General features: G+C 46.9%; 1 protein-coding gene across 7 annotated transcripts in view; it reads left to right on the forward strand.

The window, feature by feature from the left end:
- The window catches only part of PTPN3 (protein tyrosine phosphatase non-receptor type 3), a 1864164-nt gene that overhangs the window by 190863 nt on the left and 1648935 nt on the right, over positions 1–24366 (forward strand). The gene's annotated exons all lie outside the window — the stretch shown is intronic.

Raw genomic sequence — 24366 nt, forward strand, 5'->3', positions numbered from 1 at the left:
CTCTTTGGCAATAACACTACTCTGTGGGGCCCCCAACATTGGCCTCCTCAGATGGGTCCTCTACCCGCTCCCTCCAAATCTGCTCGCAATCTCGGCATCATTTTTATCACCTTTTGACTATGAAGCAACAAGCTGTCAGAGTTACCTCGACCTATTTTGTCATCCTCAAATGGCTCAGGAAGATCATATGGATGCTTCCTCTGGACACACAAAAAACCGTAGTCCAAGCTCTAATAACATCTAGACTGGACTACGGTAACGTTCTGCACCTAGGTTCCAGTAAGGAAGTCATTCTCAAACTTCAGGTAGTACAAAATGCCGCCGTCAGATTACTCAGCAAACTACCTAATAAATCCCCTACTTCAGCTTCCTTACGAAACCTCCACTGCCTCAGAATTGAAAATCGCATGAAGTTCAAAGCCATGTGCTACATGTACAGAATCAACTCTGGCACTGCTCCCCTCTATCTAAAAACCCTAGTTCACCACTACTGTCCCCCTCGTGTCCTTCGTTCTTCCAATCAGTACAAGTTCCAGGTACCCAGGATAAAAAGAGTTAGAATGGGCGGTCGCTCCTTCTCGTACCTGGCTCCAGCACTCTGGAATTCTCTCCCCTTTCACCTTCGTACTGACCTAGCTATCCCAAATTTCGCAAAGATCTAAAGAGTTGGTTGTTCAATCAATAGGCTTCCTAATTACTTGGCCCTGTGTTCCATTTCTGCTTTGTCCTTCACTCGTCTTGCTCCTAGCGCCTGGAAACCGCCGGGTAGCTGTGCGCTCTATAAACTTAAATATAATAATAAGAAGAAGAAGAAGAAGAAGGCCACCAATTTTAGAAAATCCGAGGGTAGACAAGGTAATCCGCTCCTGTGCTGCCTACGATGACAGGATACCTCAACTAACTCGTCGTCATTGTTGCAAAATCGAATCTGGATTTAAATAGGAGTTAATTAGAGCAGCAAAGCAATATGTCCTTCAGGCAGAATAACTCCAGGAAACTGCAGTGCTGCTTGAATTCCAGGATCAATGTTCTCCTGGAATCCAGAATGCACTACAAGGCATAAAAAAGCATGTGCAGGGAATGTATGCTAATATATGTAAAGTGCATGATAATGATGCAACAGATGTCCAAGTTTGCAAATTCAAGATTCTTGTCAATACCATAATTAATGGCATATATCCTAACCCATTGGATGAAGCTGTGTCCCAAAATCCAAGGTTGAACCATGGTGCTGTATGGAGATATCAGTCACCAGAGGAGTGCTCAGCAGAATAAGTAAGCTTCAGAGGGAATATGGAGTTACAAGAGGAAAGGAAACATGGGAGGGAGCCAAAGATATAAATTTAATTGGTAGATTTTTTACAGTTTGAAAAATAAGGGACGTTGTGACCAACTCATGGTGCAGAGTCACTTGTTAAACAGGAGGCGCTTCTCTGTTGCTTGTCTCCCGAAAGTCATCAACAAGCATCTGTGTGTGAAGTTTGCTGTGGGGGGCTCGTACGATTCCACGAGATTCTTGAGAGAATTGCATGGAAATTTTCAGAGTGACCCTGCCACAAGGTCTTTAATCAATCTTGCGAGAGCCTTGCGAGCTCGATTGTACAGGGAGATAAAAGAATGTGTATTACTACAGTACAAGTTCTGTTAAGTGGTTAGAAAAACCGTTAAGCAATACAAATGAACCAGAATTTGTCAATGCTAATAATTAAGCTAAAAGAAAAGCTTAGGAAGACCATTAAAGGGGATTATGGTACATATATGCCACACGGAGGAGGACTTTCCTGAAATACATTGATGGCCTTCCCAGAACTTTGTCCTTAAAACAGAAACAAAAGAAGGACTTAACTTTTCAGGAAAACCCGGCTGGTAGTAACATTGAAGAAGGACCTTCTTAAAGGAGACCGCTGCAACAGGAAGTGGGTGGCAAGGAACAAGAGGATGTAGGACAGACTATTGCAGAAGCCACCCCCGAAGGGGGCCTCGAGGGCCGGCGCCGTAATGGCCGCCCGAGTCCAAAAAGGAACAGAGCCGGTTTACGCTGGTCAGCGCCGCCGGGAATCGCCGCAGGGCGAAAAAGCCAAGGCAAGGTCTCTCCTTCCCCCTCCCCAAGAACAAAGAGAAGAGGAAAAGGGGGAGGGGGATATAAGGGAACGCTCCCCCTGGGCAGCTCACCTTTTGCATCAGGGAGCTGGGGGAGCGGCACCATCGTTTTTCGAGTCCCACCCACCCACACCTACAACAGCAGTGTTGCAGTGCTGGCAGGGATGGAGAGGACGAAGGGTGCAGCGAGTAGCGATGGAAACACACCGGGAGTAAGGCCATGCACTTTTGGATGCCTCACGGCTGAGTGCAGTAGGCTAACAAAAGGGGTAGCAAACGGAGACGGCACTCGCGGCCCAGCCCATTCCGGTCGGCAGGGCACAATAAGAGTCCAACAAGGTAGCGAGCTGAGGCCTAACTCCGGGAAGAGCCTATACGTATTGTTGTTTCACCTTGTCATTCCTTTTACTGTAAAGCGCTCTGCTACCTTCGGGTCTTGTTAGCGCTATAGAAAACTTCTAAATAAATAAATAAATACGAAGCGCGAGGAGCACGCAAAGCCTACCCAACGGGATGAAAGACGGAAACAAAAGGTGTATTGGCTTGGTTATGACACACACCGACAGGGCGGTGTGTAGAAGGAGGGCCACTCGCTCTCGGACGACTCACGGCTGGGTGAGTACGCCCAACGAAAAATCGGGGTAGCAGACGGATACTGCACTTGCAGCCCAGGCCCCGATAGACGACAGGGCGCAAGAGAGACTAGCAAGGTAGCGAGTTGGGCCTGGCTCAGGGAAAAGGCTACACCCCACACGCAAAGGGGCATGGAAAACAACAAAGAACAGTCTACAAGCTGTTGGGGTGATTGATGACCCTAGGATATGCAAATGAGCAAAAGACAAACCAGCGATTTTATGGCCACCGATGATTTATGGCCGGTGATTTAGGATGCCCATGCAAAATGATTTATTACAACAGAACAACGACAGATGTGTGACAGAATTATTTATGACATCCTGATGATTTATGACCACGATGTATGACGATGATTGATGATGACAACAAAACGATGACAGAATGACTTATGATACCTGATGATTTATGACCCATGATTTATGATGTCCAAATGACACTGATTGATAACCAATTTTGATAATGTATGATAATGATTTATGACCTAAAAGGTGGCCAGGGGAGTTGTACAAAGAGGACGTTTGTAATGAGTAATAAACTGCGGCCAACAACCACCACAAAAACAATGACTGTTGACTGTGTGTAGTAATACAGATACACATGTATGGTAGGGTTCCTGGAATGGGCACAGTGAGGCTGTTACATGCCAGACGCGGAGCAGGAGAAGCAGGAAGAGGATTCCAGTCGGAAAGAGAGGCTCCCTCCCTACGTCCAACCTGACGCCACACTCATTTGTGCGGACGCGCACTGGAAGTCAGTGAGCGCCTCAGCTCATCCTGAAGAGGGAGAAGACTTCATGAGCCCTCCTCTTGAATGAGGATTATCCCGCCGGTGTGACGTTCCCGCCAGCCATGCTCCTAGAAGAGCAGCGCTTTCGTAGGTGCATCTCAGTGCAACTTGGACTTGGGGAGACAGAGAGAAGAAGCTTTGCAGTGAGGCGTATTGAGACGCAAACGCTAAACGATCAGACGGCCTCCCATGTGTTTATTTTCTTTTTCTTTTCACCGTTTTGGGTGTTCATTAAAGTGCACAGGGTCAACTGGTGAAGAGATAGCTCTCTTGTATGGGATTGTTTTTCTGCCATTTTTGCACTGAGGTGCATCTAGCATACACGCTATTGTGAAGAGCTATATTTGCCTTCTTTTGTACATTTATAATTTCTTGCGCACTTCACAAAGCCCTCACATATAGTCTGGGAATTGCAGGAAGGACTATAGAGACATCACGCCAGAGTAATAAATCTTAAAGTGGAAATTCCCAAGAATGCACACTTACCTTATCTGTCTCCTTTTCCTTTGAGGGTACCGGCTGGAAAAGAACCAGTCGTCATCTCTACAGAAAGAAAGAAAAGAAGAGGAGATTAGTGTCTGGTCCAGACACACCTGCGTAAACTGAATAATTAGACAATCACTTCTCTTATGTTAAACTACCGCCCCAAAGTAAATAAACAGCCTAGTAACTTGCATTCTGCGGTCTCTGGAATCTTCTTGAAAATAGTACGTAACCATAAACTGTTGGGTACAAATTCCAGGGAACGGTGGCAATGTAGTACATCTGCACTAGATCAGATAATTTTTTGTGTAAAGAATACAAGAATGCAAGAGTGAGGTTATATTAGGGTCATTCCCTTTACAAAATTAAAAAAAAAATCTACAATGTGATTGGTTGCAAGTCTTGAGGGTTCAGACACTTATATCTGTTGCATCACCTCAGTCACCTGAGATTCCCGTTGGTGATTTGGAGGTGAAGGAAGTTTAATCTTTTTGACTTGTGCTCAGCAGACGTCAATTGATTTTTGAATAAAGGAGATTGGTGTATCCAGGTACCTTCAACATGCAGCTTTATTTGCAGGTAATAAAAAATATGTCATTAAAGTATAGTCTGTTACCAATTATTTAAATAATATATTGAGAAACCAGTTTATTATAAGAGTTCTAATCATCGTGGATGTTTAAAATGGCAATTATAAATTAATAGTGCTTGCTATTGAACCATATCTGATTCTATCTTTGGTATGTTGTTGAGAACATATGTGGCTATGGAGATACTTTTGTTTTGAGATCTAGGTGTCTTCCAGGAATGGTCGATGTGTTTTCCAACTATAATGCTTACAACATATAATTTGTGACGGTGGGTGTCCTACACACAGTGAGAAACTGTGTTCAGTAACATAACAGTTGTTTGAAAGGGAGAGTTTATCAATGAAGATTATAGTTCCTAGGTATCGGTCAGTACAGAAGTATCGGCTAAGAGGATATGTTGTCATAAAAATGAAGTATTCACTCTGTAGAGATTAGCAGGATAATAATCTATTGTATGGAAATGTATTGTGGAAATTGTAGAACCTGTTGTAGTGATGTGTTACTGCTGAGGCCGTTTTTTCAAACTTAATTTTTAACCGTGTTTACTGAAAGTAAGGTGTGTGGAGAGAGCTTTCATTCTCACTAAAATATTTTAAGACTTATAGTTTCCACACTAGAAAGTGTGCACTAATTGAATTTAACCATCGATACAGCTCACACAGAGAAAATGTGTTTGTATAAGGAGTGAGTTCCTTACTAAACTGTTTAACGCTCAGATATCACGCTGTACAGCGGTGTTGTATGAAGAGTTCATATTGACATTATGTCAAACTGTTTTTATTGATTTCAGAGAGTTTCAAAACACATCAAAGCTACATCAAGCACATATCGCATGTCAAAAGTTACAGAAATCAAGCAAAAAGAACCATACAGCATGTTCACAAGGTCTTGACATAACCAATGTTATCTTAAAGCGTAACCTTTTCCCAGCCGTGCTGAATTAGGTCCATGAAATGTCGAATACAAAGCATACACTCTCTGGGCAGACTTTACAGGTGAGTGCCCGGGGGACACAAAAACACCTAATGGAAAAGAACCAAAAAACATAACAAAACTTAACAAAAACAATAAGAAACAAAACTGTGGTGTTGTGTAATGTAGGTCTCTATGGGGTCAGGAGGGTACTAGGGCAGGTGCCGCCCCTCTGGGCGAGTATCCATCGGTTCTCCCCTCTTTACTCGCAGGAATATCTGGTTGTCTATGAGTATCAGTAGCCCCCCCCCCTGAGTACTGGGCGCCTGTAAACCCCCAGACACTATGTCTGGAATAGATGGAGGGCTTGCAGTCGGGGCGCGCGGGCAAATAAGGGCAGCCCCTCAGATAGGTGGCCCACTAATGCATTCCAGATATAGTTGAAGCTCCTCCGATTATCCTCAACAATATCTGTCATGCGTTACAGAGGCAGTGCTCACCAGAGACTGTCATGCCATTGTGTGAGAGAGGGGGCCTTTGTTTTCTTCTAGGCTGCGGCAATGGCCATTTTGGCTACCCCCAGACAAATCCACATGATGGAGCGGTCTCCCTGTGTTTGGTACTTCAGGCTAGGGACTCTCACCCCCAGTAGTGTATGTTCTATACTGTCTGGGATTGGATATACTAAAATAAGTTTTATTTGAGAGAGAATCTCCTTCTAGAACGGCTGGATATTAGGGCAGTCCCACCATATGTGGCGAAAGTCGCCCAGTAGCCCACACCCCGCCAACACTTATCTGTAGTGTTCGGGAAAATCGTGTGTAGTTTCTGATGATGAAGGTATCCGTTGTGAATAATCTTATAGTGAGCTTCTCTTAGGTAAAAGGCACAATTTAATTTAGTAATGTCCCTAAATAGGGCGACCCAACGTTGATCCCCTAAAGGGGAGGGTAGTAAGTCATCCCAAAAATGGCAATTCCTGGGGAGCGGGTGACGGCCCGCCGTTATTAAAAGGTTGTTGAGTGCCAGGTTGCACAAACCTTTCTACAGGGAGCAGGTCTCTGGTCGCGGCTGTCCGCATCTGGGCTTGTTGCACCCAATGTTTCATCTGGAGAAAGCAATATTCCTCTGAGGGAGGCAGTTTAAAAAGGTGTGCGCATTCTGCAAACGTGAGTGGGATTCCCCGCTTAAAGAGATCAGCTAACATGAGACAACCCCCCCCCCTCTAAACATCAAAGGGACCCTCCTACCCTCCTCTAGAGCGGGGGGGGGAAAGGCTGGGTTAAAATGAAGGGGAGTATAAGGGGAGGGGAAGGTCATCAAGGGCATAGCCTTAGTGACGCTGTCCCAGACTCGAAGAGTGGTGGCCGTGGGCGTGCTAATATGTACATTAGGCGGCCTATCCTGTTTCGGCCTCCATGGGAGATCCCAAATAGTTCTGCCCGCTATTTTGGGGTCCGTAGGGAGCCAGTGTTTCTCGGAGGCCTTGAGGGACCACTCAGCCAACACCCAAAGTTGGGCAGCTCAGTAATATCCACGGTAGTCAGGAAGAGCCAACCTCCAAACGTGGCCTGCAGAGCTGCAGTTGCGACAAGCGAGCCCTCTGACCCTGCCAGATACATTTAGTTATCATTGTTTTGAGCTCTGAGAAGAGATCCTTGTCCACTGAAATCGGGAGGCCCTGGTATAAATAGAGAAGGCGGGAGAGAACATTCATTTTAACCACATTTATTCTACCAATCAAGGAGATGAAATGCTGCACCCCATCCGCAAATAGCGAAATAGCGAAATCTTATGGCTGTCCGTGCCACACTTGACCCCCTGGATATATGAATTAGCTCTTATCCTTGTTGCTAGTGGCTTGATACAGAGAGCAGAAAGCATAGGCGAAAGGGGGCAGCCCTGACTCGTCGCTCTCGAGGTGAAAAGGCTCAGATTTCTTCATTAACCAGGATACAGGTCTTAGGGGCCTGATAGTTGGCTTGCACCATTCCAATGAAGGAGTCACTAAACCCAATTTGACGCATGGGTAGGCTAAGGAAGGGCCAGTTGACCCAATCAAAGGCCTTCTCTGCGTCTAAAGAGAGAAGGGTTGCCAGCACGCACTTTTGCACCTTTTCAATCAAGTGAATGATCCTGTGTGAGTTATCATGTGTCTGTAGGGGAAACCACTGTTACAACTCAACTATTACAACGCACACCGTTACAACGCACACCATTACAACGCAGGATCCTTTACAACGCATGCCTTTACAACGCATGTTATTACATAGCAGATGCTATTACAACGCATCAACAAAAGAAGGGGGCTCCCCGTAGGGTTTCTTAATGATATAGGCAGGCCAAGGGAGGAAGAACAACTGTATAAAGAAAAAGAGAAGGTACCCTGCCTGATATTTATAGAGGTCCTAGCTAAAGGATCCAAATGTGATAGAAGGAGGGGGTGGTTAGCCCAGAGGCTGAGGCTGCACAGGACAAAAACCAGGTCAATCCAAACAGACTCAACATATGTTGAAAAAATACATATTTTTTTATTTTTCTCTTTTTAAATATATTCAAAAGACACACATGTATAAATTAAATAGTCAGTGATATTTTGCGAAGCACATAGCAAGGATTCTTTTCGGGATTAAGATCCGCCCAGTACTGACCACACTTCAAACAAACTACCACACTCATTCACGCAGGGATTTTCTAGCTATGGTTGAAACATTCAACTTTCATTCATATAGTCCTGGCGTAGACAACAGTAGATCTTCAATAAGTTGCCTAAATCGGGGAGTTCGTCCAGGAAGATGGTATTAATACGGGTCCTGATGTAGTTAGGCCAGATTGCCGTATTCCTGGGAAAACGTGCCGATGCGACAAGACCCACCCCCTACCTGATGACCATCCTTGCTATGTGCTTCGCAAAATATCACTGACTATTTAATTTATACATGTGTGTCTTTTGAATATATTTAAAAAGAGAAAAATAAAAAATATGTATTTTTTCAACATATGTTGTTGAGTCTGTTTGGATTGACCTGGTTTTTGTCCTGTTCAGCCTCAGCCTCTGGGCTAACCACCCCCTCCTTCTATCACATTTGGATCCTTTAGCTAGGACCTCTATAAATATCAGGCAGGGTACCTTCTCTTTTTCTTTATACAGCTATTACAACGCATGCCTTTACAACGTAAGTATTGGTAAGTATATCATTTTATTTAACCTTTTTTTTAATTTCAAAATATTAAAAATAATTTAAATTAATTAAAGTAATTTTATATATATTGTTTGGGTTTTGGGGTACAGGGGTATTTTTAGGGTTCAGGTTTGGGTTTTGGGGTACAGGGGTATTTTTAGGGTTCAGGGTTGGGTTTGGGTTTTGGGGTACAGGGGTATTTTTAGGTTTCAGGGCTGGGTTTGGGTTTTGGGGTACAGGGGTATTTTTAGGGTTCAGGTTTGGGTTTTGGGGTACAGGGGTATTTTTAGGGTTCAGGGTTGGGTTTGGGTTTTGGGGTACAGGGGTATTTTTAGGTTTCAGGGCTGGGTTTGGGTTTTGGGGTACAGGGGTATTTTTAGGGTTCAGGGTTGGGTTTGGGTTTTGGGGTACAGGGGTATTTTTAGGGTTCAGGGTTGGGTTTGGGTTTTGGGGTACATGGGTATTTTTAGGGTTCAGGGCTGGGTTTGGGTTTTGGGGTACAGGGGTATTTTTAGGGTTCAGGGTTGGGTTTGGGTTTTGGGGTGCAGGAGTATTTTTAGGGTTCAGGGTTGGGTTTTGGGGTACTGGGGTATTTTTAGGTTTCAGGGCTGGGTTTGGGTTATGGGGTACAGGGGTATTTTTAAGTTTCAGGGTTGGGTTTGGGTTTTGGGGTACAGGGGTATTTTTAGGTTTCAGGTTTGGGTTATGGGGTACAGGGGTATTTTTAGGGTTCAGGGTTGGGTTTGCATTTTGGGGTACGGGGATATTTTTAGGGTTTTGGGGAACTGGGGGATTTTTAGGGTTCAGTTTTAAAATAAATAATTTAAATTAATTAAAAAAATTAATTTAAATAATTTTATTATTTATTAATAATAGTTCTTTATTAATAATAGTTATATATATATATATATATATATATATATATGTACAAAATAATTATTTAAAAATAATTTAATTAATTAATTAAATTTCAATTAATTAGATTTTTTAATAAAATTATATACTTACCTATACTTACGTTGTAATGGCATCTGCTATGTAATGTCATGCGTTGTAAAGGCATTCGTTGTAAATGCATCTGCGTTGTAAAAAATACGTTGTAACGGTGTGCGTTGTAAAAGTTTGCGATTTAACGTCATACATCCGTCTGTAGGCACTTGATAAAGCCCAATTGGTCGGGGTGTATTAAGGCGTGTAGAATATTCTCTAGATGGCAACCCAGAATTTTAGAATATAATTTGACGTCTAGGTTCAGAAGGGCTATAGGTCTGAATGAAGAGCCTAATTGCGGGTCCTTTCCTGGCTTGGGGATCAGTGTAATGAGATCCTCCCCCATAGTGGCCGAGACTCGCCGTTCTGAGCTAATTGTATTGAAAAGGTCTGCCAGGCGAGGATCAAGTTCCCGAGCAAAGGTGCGGTAAAAGACTGCATTCAACCAGTTAGGGCCTGGGGCTTTTTAAAGGTTAAGAGTATCTATCGCGGGGCGTGGCCAAGCAACATGGCCGACAGGACGTAGGCTCCCTCGGCTCCCAGCGGGCCCTTTACGAAATCCTGCATAACTGATCCTTTTCGGGCTTAGTGTTCGCGTGGTGGAGACACGAGCGTCCCGCTAACCTTCGTCCCTCGCCTGTCGAAATCCCGGAGCTGGAGCCGGTGGAGAAGGTGAAGATATTGGCCCGGGAGCTGCAGAGGTGGAGCTCGAGCCACGAGAGGCCGGGGCTTGAGGCCTACTCCTGCGGGTGGAGACAGCACTGAGACTACGGCACCCACGGACACTGCTGACACGCTCTGCGATCCCACAGCTGCAGGGCTGGGACCCACTGACATCCGGGGGCCTTATCCTGCGAGAGGGGGCGGTCGGCAGCTTCTGCCGAGCCGCCGGGAACAATCGCGCCGGCTGGCGTTCGGCCGGGGGACTGGGCTTGCCTTTGCTGGGCCTCCTGTGCCGCCCTTTTGGGCAGGATCTGGCTGGGGAGGCACCCGCTGCTGTGGGGGCCCTCCCGATCGGGCCCGAGTGCTGCCCCTGCCGTGGAGACTTGTTGAGGAACCCGCGCTGACCCGAGTGTGTGGAGGCGGAGTTGGAACATCATTGGGCCGGGATCTGCAGCCTGGATCTGCGGAGCGGTGGGGGCTGGGCCTCCGGGGCCCGCGGCCCTCGGGCCCTGACTCGAGTGAGAAACTCCTGCAGGGAGGGGGCCCGCTGCTACCTGGGGCCCTCCCACGGGAGTTCCACCGGCGGAGCCACTGACTGTGAGAAGTTTGGCGCGCTGGGTCAGAGGAGGCGACCGGCGCAACGGGAGCCATCGGAGGCGGGCTGACGCGGGAGGTGCCCTCTGCCATCGGGGCCCTCCTGGAGGCGCTGTGTCCCGAGGAGGCAGCCAATCCTGAAGAAGCTAGGTGAGGGGGAGACCCTTGAAGATCGAGTGGGAGGCTCGAGTAGATCTCCGCCTGGGTGCCCCGGCCACTGAAGTGAGGGGGGCGTGCTCCAGGAGAGAAATTCGCAGTGGCCTGAGCCCCGGCAGCCGGGAGGGGGGCCGGTGGCCCTGACAGACCTGATGGAGCGAGTTCGAGGTGGAGGTTCTGCCCACTGATGCCTGTCCCTGGAGCACGGCCTGCATTGCCGAAGACCAGCAAGGCTGCCCCTGGAGCCAGAGGCCTGAGGCTGAAGTACCACACTGCTGTTGGGGCCTACCTGTGTGAGCGGTTCTCCTGCAGTGATTAAGACCTGGTGAACCATCTGTCCCCGGAGGAGGGTGAGTTAGCGTGGGGGAGTGAGTGGCGCTATCGGCCCTGCCGGCGGTTGGGCCCGCCCGAGTTAGGCTACTTTCCCGCACAGACATGGAGGGGCACTGCGTAGGGCCTACGAAGCTGGGAGCTGTCGAGACGTTGGGGCACCGTAGCCTGTGCACGGAGCGACGACGCATTGGTTGCCGGAGGCCTACTGGTAATAAAGTGGGGCCCTTCAGGGTGTCCATTGGGAACTCCATTGCCTATCGGAGAGCCAGACTCGTTTCTGCGGGAGGCTAAGCTATGCCTAAGGATAGGATGTTGCGTGCCTTGCAGCTTAACACCATAACGCAGTATACCACCCAGCGGCTCACTTCACAGAGAATCACACGCCAGTCGGGGCAGGACGAGGGAGCTGGGGCCCCTGACGAGCCCTCCCGGGCCGAGCTGCTGAAGGCGATCCAGGGATCACACTCGGCCCCGGAGCGACAGATAGAAACAGTGTCTATTGATGTGAATTTACTGCGGACTGACCTGCGGAAGGTGGCAGATAAGGTAACTGATGCGGAGGGGAACATTGAGCAACTACAAGGAGAGGTGGCGTCCCTAAAAAAGACAGCCTCACTACTTACGGCTGGAACGGGGGCTTTGGAGCGGAGAGCAGAGGATGCGGAAGGGAGGGCATGCCGCAGTAATATCCGGGTCCTTGGTATTCCGGAGCGGGCGGAAGCTGGTAATGCGGAGCGCTTTCTGGAACACTGGATTCGTACGACACTGTGCCACGGGTTTGTCAGAGGGCTTTGTCATTTAGAGGGCCCATAGTGCGTTGGTCCCGCCGCCGAGGCCCGGCGCACCCCCGCGAGCCCTCCTTGCCACGATTCTTAATTATCGAGATAGAGACTGTGTCCTGAAGGCGGCGAGGGAAGCTGTAGATCTGACTTATGAGAATGCCATGGTCTCCATTTATCCGGATTATACCCAACAGGTACAGGAACAGCGGAAGTCCTTTTTGGCGGTTAAACAGAAGCTACGGGAACTCCACTTACAATATATGCTGCTCTACCCGGCTAAACTTAATGTACTGTCGCAGGGGAAGGCACACTTCTTTGACACCCCGGGAGAGGTTTGGGAATGGCTGGAAATCAGGGGGGATGCCCTCCCTCCCGGGGAGTGGGGGGACCACGCAGTACCTGGGGGACCCGACCACGTAGGAGGCGTGCCAGCAGACGACGACGTTCAAAGGATGCTGAGCACGAGGAGAGGCAGCGTGTGACAGTGGGGGAGGATGGAGCCCTCCGCTTGGACTCATCGGAGTCCGGAGACTTGCCAGCGTTGTCTAAGAATCCTTCACCAGGAGAGATACTGGTCCTGAACACCTTGCAGTCCACTGTTGATGTCATATCACCCACCAATGTTACGATCCCGGAGACAGCTGGGGCTCAGTTGTTAGATTCGACAGGCCCGCCTTGAGGGATTTGTCTAGCTTTTTGTTGATTCTATGTAGTGGGTACTGGTAACCGGCTTTGATGGAGATCCCATAGGGGGAAGCTTACACCCAGAACATTACCAGGGGGGTGTCTCCCTTTTTTCATAGAGATCGCGGGGGTAGGGGATAAGAGGGGGATGATGTGTGTTCATAATCACGTGAGACAGTCTGAACCTGTATCAATATTGAGTTGGTTGTCCTTGCCGGGAGTTGGGAGGGTTGGGGTAGTGTCTTATTTCTTTGGTTTTCCATTTGTGGGAGGTTTAGCCCGGTTGGGCAATGGAGTGATTGTGTACGTCCTGGCACCAGCATGGGAAGGGCATACTCGCAAGTTTTGTTGTTGCACATATATTGCTCGTGGGAGGGGGGGGGGAGTTGGAAAGGTTTGTTGAAGGGGAATGGTTTAGGCATCACATGTATGGCATATCGGGCACTGGCTGGGACCTACACTACGTACAGAGCATTGGTGGGTAGGCTACATGATCAAACATGGAGATTAAGTTTATGAGCTGGAATGTGAGGGGGCTGGGCACGTGCACGAAAAGGTATAGGGTTCTTTCTTTTCTTCGTAGACATGGAGTGTCGATTGCGTGCCTCCAGGAGACCCATTTGGTAGGTGAAGGAGTGCAGATGTTAGAGAAAAAGTGGCGGGGCCAGCTGTTCCACTCGTCCTTTTCTACTTATGCCAGGGGGATTTTGGTTTGGGTTGCACCTGGGGTTCCGTTTTCTATTCAATATGTGGAAGCGGACATACACAGCAGATACCTGCTCCTTAGCGCGAAGTTAGATGGTAGGGACATTGTCATATTGAACACTGATGCACCTAATACAGATGACCCGGTCTTCTTCCAAAATCTTCAGGACGTCCTGGTTCAAGATCTGGAGGTCCCGGTCCTTTGGTTCAGGGACTTTATTTGTGTTGTTGACCCACTCCTGGATAGGTGGTTTAGAAGCACCGCGTTTCGATCGGTATTACTATGCGGCGCAGCTGCAACCGGCTGCCAGATGGTTTGCCGATGCAGATGGGCACGACTGCTGGCCGGTAGAGCGACGGTCCCTGAGTGGCACTCATGCAGGGGAAGGGGGCACAGGATACGTTGCCCTACGTTGTACAGCACACAGCGGCTGTTTGGCAGCGCTTCATAGAAAGAGTCCTACGGTCGGCGCCCTTTCACAGAGAACTCCCGGTATGGATTTTGGCACCCATGATAGAGTTGGAACGGCATGTGTCCTTTAGTGCATGGAGGGAGGGGCGCTGTGAGGTCCTGGACGACTTGTACCCCGCGGACACCTTTCTGACATACGAACAGGCTGAGGAAACCTTTGGCCTTAGAGGGGGACAATATTTACATTACCAGGGATTGCGTGATATAGTTTGGACGGTTTGGCCTCCGTTCCCCGACGAGCCCCCAATGACTAACACCTTACATATTCTTTTGACGTGAGGCCAGGGACGTCGGCTGGTTTCCCTGCTCTACGCTGCCATGAGTTGCGACTCCGCCCCGCCAGTCCCTCCGGCTTGGGAGGCTGATATAGGTTCGCCCCTAGACCAGGGGCAGTGTTAACGCATAGGACCATTGACACGACAGGTATCATGTAATGCACGCTTTAAACTAATTCATTTTAATTTCCTACATCGAAACCGATCTCACTCCGGCCCGCTGAGTCGCTACTCGGAGAGTAGATTGGAAAGTTGCCCCAGATGTGGCACGGCAGGGGTGGGCTTCTTACACTTAGCCTGGAACTGCCCTTTAACAGGACGCTTTTGGGCGAGCGTTGTAGAACACGTAAAGACTACTACAGGCCTCCAGATTACGCTGACACCTTTACATTGCCTACTGGCGTTAGTCCATAGACCGAGAAAGCGGAAACTCTCTTATAAATTGTTGCAGCTGATGCTAGTGCTAGCCAGGCGCAGAGTAGCTATAACGTGGATGGGACAGAGAGCCCCAGAGATCCCTGCATGGCTTAAGGATGTCAGTGAAAGGACCCTAGTGGCGGAAACGCATATGCAGAGTACACGGAGGGATGGGAAATTGCAGGAGGACTTACTCGCTTGGTGAGCCATGTGCATCTCCAGGTTAACAGAGGGAGAGCAGTCTTCACACAGTGATTCCGAGGGGTCTAGTGGTGACCTTTTTTCAACACATGGATCGGGGTCTGAAGGGGAGGAGGGTGGGGACTCCTGAGCGGTGTCTGAAGTAGTGCATGGTGCGGGCCCTGGTTATTCCCTCATGATACAGCATATTTAATTAGTTAATTGTCAATTGAGTCTTCCTCATGGATCTCAGTATATATCTCAGTATATATAAGTGTAACCTATGTCCAAAAAGTGCCATAATGAGGCTGTTGATTGGTATACATGTGTTTTTTATGATGCCATATGGGGGGGGTTAATATGTAACTGTTATATCACAAAATTGGAAAAATAAAGTTAAAAAACAAAAAAGAGTATCTATCGCCTTCTGTACCTCCTCAACGGAAATGGGCTGACTAAGCTCCATATTGGAGGCTGTGGAGACCTGTGGTGAACTCAGGGAGTCTAAATTAGCTTGTTTGATGTCGCGACACTAGGGAATCTGCAGTATAGAGGAAGCTATAGAAGTCTCGGAAAGCATTTGTTTTCCCCCTTTCGCTAGTGTGCGTGATGCCTACCTAGTCAACTATTTGTTTAATGTACTCTCTTTCCTGCTTTGCTAGGAGTTGGCACGCAAGTAGAGAACCCACTTTAATGCCCCATCGTACCCTCTGACTTGGAGGTGCAAGATAGTTTTTTCCGCCCTGTTAGTGTAGAAGGCCTGGAGTTTGCCCTGCAATGATGTGACCCTCCGTTGTGTTAGCAGGTATGGGGGAGTCTTTGTATGTTCTTTCAGTCATTTGTAGGTCCTCCTCCAGCAAGAGCCTCTCTTTAGTTTTCTGTTTTGTAAGAGTAGAGGCTAGCGCTATGCATTTGCCCCTGATTACTGCCTTAACCGCATGCGCGCTAGCGGTTTTCCCGCTGAGCGCTGAGATTTTGAAAATCCCGCGTTACGTGACAAGGTCAACTCGTCACACGCACAGCGCAGGTAACGCCCATGACGAGTTTACCTTGTCACGCGCATCGAAGGGGTTAAAGGAAGCCTAGTTGCTCCCTTGGGAGGTTTCTATAGGATTATTTGTGGCAAAGAACCCTTTAATCGATTTCCGGAGTTCGTCACGAAAAAAACTAGCTCACCTTCAGAAATTGGGGAAATACCATTTGGCGTGTTTGGAGCGTGGGCCGGCCAGTTGATAGATACCTCCAGGGGTGCATGGTCAGAAAGGCATAACCCCATTTTGACATTAAACTGAAGCATTCATGCTGTATAAAATTGTAAGAGATATAGTGAAAGCTTGATGAAAATGCACCCCATCTAATCTCCAGCCTGTAAAAATATGTTGTGTTTAGTACTGTAATTAGTGAGTGTTCTGTTTCTTCAAGCAGTTATACATGTTGTTCACTCGCAGAAAGGGTCTTTGTAGAGGGATGGGTTTTCAACACTAGCCTTTTACAGCCAGCATTTATTATGTAGAGATGTCTCAGTAGAGAGGCCATATTTTTAGTAAAGCCCTTGACATCTACTGTTTAACTTGTAGAGGACTGTCAGCAAACATGCGGTCCTGTTATGACAGTGAAGCATTCACTCTGTATGGACTTGTATAAGAAGGAGTAACTGTTTCATAAACACTACCACAACCAAACTCTACCCTGTTTAAATTGGGTATAAGAGGGCCTAGTGTTTGTCTCTAAAATCTTGTACAATAACCCTTCACTTTCTTCAGAGATATCAATAGAGACCTTTCTGTCTGTAAAGCCATTCATACACCTTGTTCTCCCAGAAGAGATGCCATTGTACAGGTCTGGATTACCCACTAAACCCTTTTATAACCAACCTATAACCTCTAGAGATCTATTAGGAGAGAGGGAATGTTCTGACAAAAGTGAACCAATCACTCTGTATACAATAATATTAGAAACCCCTGATTTTACATCAAAGTTTACTAACCTCCATGTTTCCTAAGTAGAAGCACAGATGCTAGTGTTTGTCTGAGGCCTTGTACAAACACCATTAAGTCTGTTCAGAGATATACGTAGACAGCTGGCTGTTTATAAAACATTGTACAAGAGGAGGTACTAGTTCTCTAAGGTCTTCTACACAAAGCATTAGCTCCTTGTTGAGCTGTCTCTTTGAGAGACTGCTGATAGAGGTTAGGTTGAAGTTGGATCTCCATTTGATCAAACTCTACTATGCAAACTGTTTAACATGCTGAAACATAGTAGTACAGGGCCTACCTATTCCCTCAATCCTTTTACACAAACTGTCTATTCTGCTCAGGGGAATCAATATAGAGGGTGGCCTTATGTTAATGAACTGCACACCCCATTCACTCATAGAATATATCTTTAGGGAGGTTTGACTTTCTCAGTAAAGCCTTTCACATCCAACTTTCACTGTGATTAGATGTCTCAACAGAGAGGCTATCTTGTTATAAAAAAATAGAAGCATGTAGCCTATATACCCTTATAAGAAAAATAGCCCCTCTCTTATCAAACTTAACCATACAGAATTTATACATTGTTAAAATGTGATAATGCAAGGCCTAGTGTTTGCATAGATCCTTCTACATGCATCCTTTATCCCCTGTAGAACTGTAAGTAGACCGATAGCTGTTTCTCACCTGAACCAAACATCCTCCTCACTCTCTGTAAACGTCTGTAGAAATGAATGGCTTCATTAGTAACCTCTAGAGGGGTGTTTGGAGACATGGTATCTTGTTATAAAAGTGAACCATTCACTCTATAGGGACTTGTATAAGAAGGAGTAACTCTTTCATAAGCACTACCACAACCAAACTCCACCTGGTTTAAATTAGGTAGGAGAGGGCCTAGTGTTGGTCTAACCTTGTACACTAACCCTCTACTCTCTTCAGAGGTATCGGTAAAGACATTCATGCACTATGTTCTCTGAGAGGGGATGCCTTTGTACAGGGCTGGATTACTCACTAAACTCTTTTACACCCAACCTATAACATGTAGACACCTATTAGTGGAGAGGGAATCTTCTCACTCAATTGAGATCACTCTGTAAACAATTTTATTACAAGTTCCTGATTTTACGTCAAAGTTTACTTTCCTCCATCTTTCGTCTGATTAAATGTAGTAGCAGAGGGGCTAGTGTTTGTCTGAGACTCTGTACACACCCCCTTCAGGCTATTTAGCGATATCACTAGACAGCGTACTGTTTATAAAGTGATGTAACGCAGGAGGTTCTAGTTCTCTAAGGTCTTCTACACAAAGCATTAGCTCTCTTTTGAGTTGTCAGTTAGAGAACCGGTTGTTTCTTGGCAGTATGAGATAGGAGCACTGTCTGACAGAATTGTACCATGTAGAATGTGTAGCACCGACCCCAGTTCATCGCAGCTGTTGCTGTTTGCGTGGAGGGTGGTCCACATGGCAGTGCGACGTCAGCTGCTTGGTGGAGGGGAAAACTATTGGAATGCCGATAACGCTGACGCGCAGCTGGCGCGCCTAAGGCAAGCCCATCTGCGCCCATCCGTGCCTGGCCCAAGCCTATGGCCAGGAGCCCTGGATCCTTCTCCATTTTGTCTCAGAAATACTCTAATGAGGAATTGATTAAGCTTAACTCTAACGAGACAGGCGCTAAGTGTTTGTCTAGTTCCATCTGATATCAACTTAGCATGTCCCTGTGGTTTTACTCTTCCACTAGAACAGAAGATTAAAGCACTTTGCTCACCACAAAGAGTGAACAAAAAACTCCAGTTAGGAGATAGGAGACAGAATTTAACTTGTGGAATGTAAGATCCCTAATCAAACACTTGTACGTAATAGCTGAGTTGATAACCACCCATAAAATTGACGTGCTCTTTATCACAGAAACATGGGCCATTGCAGCTTCTGACCCAGATTTTGTGATTGCAACACCTACGGGTTTCCGTTCATACAGAATTGACAGACGATTAAAATGAGGAGCCGGGGGTAGCAATTATTTTAAGAGAGCAGTTTTTAGCCAAGTTTGCTCCAGCTTCAGCTCCTCTCTTTGAAATGCTGCCTTTTTCCACTGAAATAGCCTCCAAAATGATGTTTAAAGGTATACTACTTTACCTCCCAGTTCCAGGAGCAGATTTGTGTAGAATCTGGTAGGACTCCTGAAATCTGCACTGTCTAATAACAACTTCACTGTTCTGGGGGATTTAAATATGTATTTAGAAGATCCGAAAGACAAAGAAACGGCTATTCTGTTAGATGCCCTAGGGCTGATAGGCCTTTCTCAGCTTGTCTCAACCCCCACACATAGAGCAGGACATACGCTTGACGGGATTTTCAGTTCCATGGTCGGGTTGTCAGTAAAATAAGTCCTTCCTTTGACATGGACAGACCATTTTTTTATTAAATTTAATATTATAACACTCCAGCTCAGCCAACAAAGATAATTAAAAAACATCCACCTACATTGCATGGAGAAAATCCGATCCAATGTTACTCCAATCTCTTTTGGAGGATACACGCCCTCATTTTAATCAATGTGTAGACTCGAGTGCAGATAAATACACTGAATGGCTAAATAAAGCTATAAAAATCTCAGTCCCTATAAGAACAATCTCAGGGAATCCGGATATGCAATCGGCATCCTGGTTCTCGGAAACTCTGCGGAAGGAAAAACAATTGTGCCGTAGGATGGAAAGGCGCTGGATGGTTAATTATGACAAAATATAAAAGGAACTATATAAAACCACATTAAACAACTATAAAAATTCATTAAAAAATGCTAAGAAAGATTACTTCACTCAACCAGTTGAAAACACCAAACATACCACCAAAGAACTATTCAAAATAGTTTCTACTTTACCAAAGTCCGATGTAATAAATTGGGATCAAACTTTTTGTAACTCTATTGCGTTAGCTTTCAAATCTAAAGTTATGGACTTGAATAACGTTTTTGTACTATAAGCGGTATATAATGAGGCTAAGAAGACCGGACAACTGCCCCAATCCATGCGAGAGGCCTTAGTGATCCCACTCTTGAAACCTGGAAGAGCTGGAAAACATCCGGCCTCCTACAGGCCGTTGTCCATGTTGACAACGGATTACAAAATACTAAGTTCCATCCTGGCGGCGAGGCTCCTACAGCACATGCCCGACCTGGTCCATGAGGACCAATCAGGATTTATCCCTGCTCGAAGCACGACTATAAATATACGGAGACTTTCACGTTTGATGGACAGCCCACACATGGAAGCTCAGACTCCCCTGGTCTTATCCATAGATATAGAGAAGGCGTTTGATAGCCTGGAGTGGATCTATTTATATAGGGCCATGGAACGTTTTGGACTGGGGGAAGGCTATATCAAATGGACACAGGTACTGTATGCGGCGGCGGTAGCCAGGGTGAGGATAGGACCCCTTGTCTCACATCAGTATCCGGTGGAGAGAGGCACTCGGCAGGGCTGCTCCCTGCCCCCCCTCTTGTTTGCCCTGGCAATTGAGCCTCTAGCGGCTGAAGCCCGTACGGGCAAGTACTTTCAGGGAATAGATAGCAGAAGAGGACAACAATTCATCTCCTTATACGCGGATGACCTGCTGTTATTTCTGGAAAACGTGACGGAAGCCTTGAAAGGAGCGGAACACTTACTGGAACGATTCGGTGAACTTTCAGGACTGAAGGTTAATTGGTCGAAAACCTGCTTGTTCCCCCTGCGGCGGAGCACAGCACAGCCTGACCTTCATTTGGGGCTTAGATGGGAACCAGTTTGCTTGCACTATTTAGGGGTATATATCTTCCACAAGTCTTCGGACGTATTGGAGGGCAACATAGGCAGATGCATACGTGCGCTGAAGGGCTGTATGGCCTTTTGGGCCACGCTGCCATTGACAGTCACGGGACGCATCTCATTGTTGAAAATGGTAAACCTGCCGCGCCTACTTTATTTTTTTCGCACCCTACCGGTTTGGATACCTAGAGCCCTGTTCTCACAACTGAAATCCCTGATGACATCCTTCATATGGGGGACGGGCAGACGTAGAATCGCTCTGGCGACCCTCTCCTGCCCAAAGGACGAGGGTGGTTTAGCGGCACCCGAATTTGAACTTTACTACTTGGCTGCACAACTGCAGATCTTTACACAGGAGGTAGCGAGAATATATCGCGGTCCGGAAGATGAGAGGGATAGGGGCACCCCGCGCCACATTCTGGCTTATATAGCTCTACAGCAGAGGATAGCAAGAGGAGATATGACACCCGAAGAACGAACGTTTAAGCTTTGTTGGGACCGCTCTCGGCGCCGGGCGGGAGTGAACCACCCATACGCCCCGGAGATACCCTTAGGAATGTTGACAGCTCTGCCCCACGGGGGGGACTGGTCCCAACTGCAGAGCTGGGAAGAAGCAGGAGTGCAAGTGGTGGGAGACCTCTATGAGGATGGGGCACTAATACCGTTTCAGGAATTGCAAGAAAAATATGAGCTACCGAGGGGGGGCTATTTACTGCATGCCGCGGTGACTAGGGCCATTCAAGCGCACTGGAAGGAGGGGCTTATAGAGCCAGCGACAACTATGGCCTGCTAATATACCATGATGGCGGCCGGAACTTATAAAGCGGTGACCTGTTTTTACTCGAGAATGCTCCGGGAGAATTTGCCTCCGCTGGCGACGCTGAAGGCCAAGTGGGAAGCAGACCTGGATAGAGAGATCCCGGAAACAGTTTGGGCAGGTTTAGTGCGGCGGGCCAGGAATAGCACAAGGAATGCGCGCTTTCAGCAGATCCATTTTTGTGTTACACAGGGCATATTTGACACCGGGTAAAATCAAGAAATACTTCGGTGCGGATAATGCGGTATGCCCGAGATGTGCCGAGATGTGATTACGAGGGAGCAGAGCTGGTACACATGCTATGGTCCTGTCCTGGTCTCCGAGAATACTCGCGGGAGGTGGGTGACACTTTGTCGGAGGTGACTGAGAGAATAATCCAATATGACGTGGCAGTTTGCTTGCTGCACTGGTTCCCCCACACGCCTAAAAACAAAACAACGAGCACATTTATTGACATGGGCTTACTGGTGGCCAAGCGGGAAATTACAAGAAATTGGAAGGCGAGAGTAGGTCCCACACACAGGAGATGGGCCGCAGAATTCTTGAAATGGGCCGCTTGTGATAGCACGCACAGATATCAGATGGCTCGCCGTAAACCAACGGATAGGGCACTGGACACGGCGGCGGCTTGGGAGGCGATGGTTCAAGCCTTGAGAGATAGCGCGCAACAGGGGGAGGAGGCAGACTTGGAAGACACAGAGGTAGGCCCTAGCGCGGAACCAGGGACATCGCAAAACTAGACCGCTTTTGAAGACGACTTCTATTGGCACCCATAGCTAGGGAAGAAGTGAATAATCCTGAGTGGGTGGTGGACACGGAGGGAGGGGGAGGGGAGGGAGTTGGAGGGACTTTCGGGGGGGGGATTTTATAGAGTAGACCTTCAGAAAAGCAGACGTGATCATACTTCAGAGGGAGGGTCGCACTGATCACATAGAACTGAATAATGGATAGTTTCCTATGTGTCGCCGCCCGACCTCCGGGTTGTGGGCCGAAAGGCTGTGTAAAGAAATGAAGGGAAACGAGAAACGAGAGAAGTGGTCGAAGTAACCCAATGTAACTTATATGACAATGTAAATCTGCAATAAAAATTATGTTTTGAAAAAATTAATAACGTTTTTGTAACCGCGCCTGTCCATGATCCCATAGAGCCAACTAAACATGACAAACCTCCGCAAGATGTGTTCTGTGCATTTGCCCCAATTCCTTCTGAAGTGGTAACCAAATACATACTAGAGATTAAATCCGATTCTCCGAACGATCCCTGCCCTTCTGGGGTCCTCAAAAAGATAACAGAAGTGGTTAGCCCTACTCTCACTCAGATTTTTAACATGGTGTTTACTTTAGGCAAGTTTCCATCTATATGGAAAGATTACTCTATTCTTCCATTGCTGAAAAAGCCAAATCTAGACGCCTCCAATTCGGTAAACTATCGTCCCCTTGCCCGCCTACCATTCCCGGCCAAGATAGTTGAAAAGATTATGAATAAGCAACTATCTCAGTTTATTCTGGACAACAATCTTCTTGATCATTCCCAATACGGTTTCCATAGGGAACTAAGTACTGAGACTGCATTGATAAATGCTACAGAATAATTCAGAACAGTGAAGGATGGAGGAGGATCAGCAGCCCTCGTCCTACTCGATCTATCAGCCGCTTTTGATACGGTCGATCACAAGCTATTGCATTGGCAGCTGGGTCCAGGAAATGGCACTGTCTATTTTGACCTCCTTTTTGGAAGATAGGAGGTTAACTGTTACAATGGATGGTTTCCAATCAAATTTGTATGTGCTCCCCTGTGGTGTCCCCCCAAGGGTCGTCATTGAGCCCAACTCTTTTTAATATATATGTTGCAGAACTTGCTCCCTGATTCGGAAATTTGGGTTTAGTTTAACGTCCTATGCGGACGACACCCATATAGTTGTGGCAGCATATAAGAAACAAACTGATCCCCCTCTTCAGTTTCAGAACTATATGAGAGAAGTCAACAGATGGATGAGCCAGCACTGTTTGAAGCTTAACTCAGAAAAGACCAAGGTCATTATCATCTTTGGGGAGTTGGAACCCAGATGGAACCATCTCTGGTGGCCAGTAGAGATGGGCGAAGGGCCTAAACCGGTGTCAAAGGCAAAAAATGTAGGCGTGTGGATTGACAACAAGTTAGCATTATCTCATCAGATCAATGCTACTATCACCGCCTCCCATTTCATGATTAAAAAACTTAGGAAAACCATGCCTTATATCCCCACTGAGTCCAGAATCCTGGTGGTAACTGACCAACAGACCAAATTGGACTACTGTAATATCCTCTATTTGGGTATGCGTAAGCATCTTCTCAAAAAACTTTAATCGATCCAAAACACGGTCGCTCTATTGTTGAGCAATATCCCCAAATATGATTCTATTACCAAGGAAATTCGCTGACTTCATTGGCTTCCGAGGCCAAACGAGTTGAGTGTAAGGCCCTTTGTTTAGCATTCAAGGCTTTGAACAACACAGGACCATGGTCGCTCAAAAAGCTATTTGTTTGGTATCATCCATCCAGACAGCTGCGGTCCTCGGGGACCAAAATGATGAAGGTACCTAGAATACGCACTTCGGGCTGGGGCGGTCGGAGTCTTTCCTATGGCACTGCAAAGCTGTGGAACACACTTCCAGCCGAGTTGAGAGGAGTAGTTTCTCTTACAATTTTTAGGAGAAAGTTGAAAACCTGGCTTTTCCTGAACTGAGCAATCAGGAGGATTTATGACAGTCAACAGCGCCAAGACAACCCCTGGGTATTTGTGCGCTCAACAAATTTCATTAACATTAACATAGCATGCTGGAATTTAGTAACACAAT

Source organism: Lissotriton vulgaris, chromosome 4_1 (assembly GCF_964263255.1).
Source record: "Lissotriton vulgaris chromosome 4_1, aLisVul1.2, whole genome shotgun sequence".
In the NCBI taxonomy this organism is placed as follows: Eukaryota; Metazoa; Chordata; class Amphibia; order Caudata; family Salamandridae; genus Lissotriton; species Lissotriton vulgaris.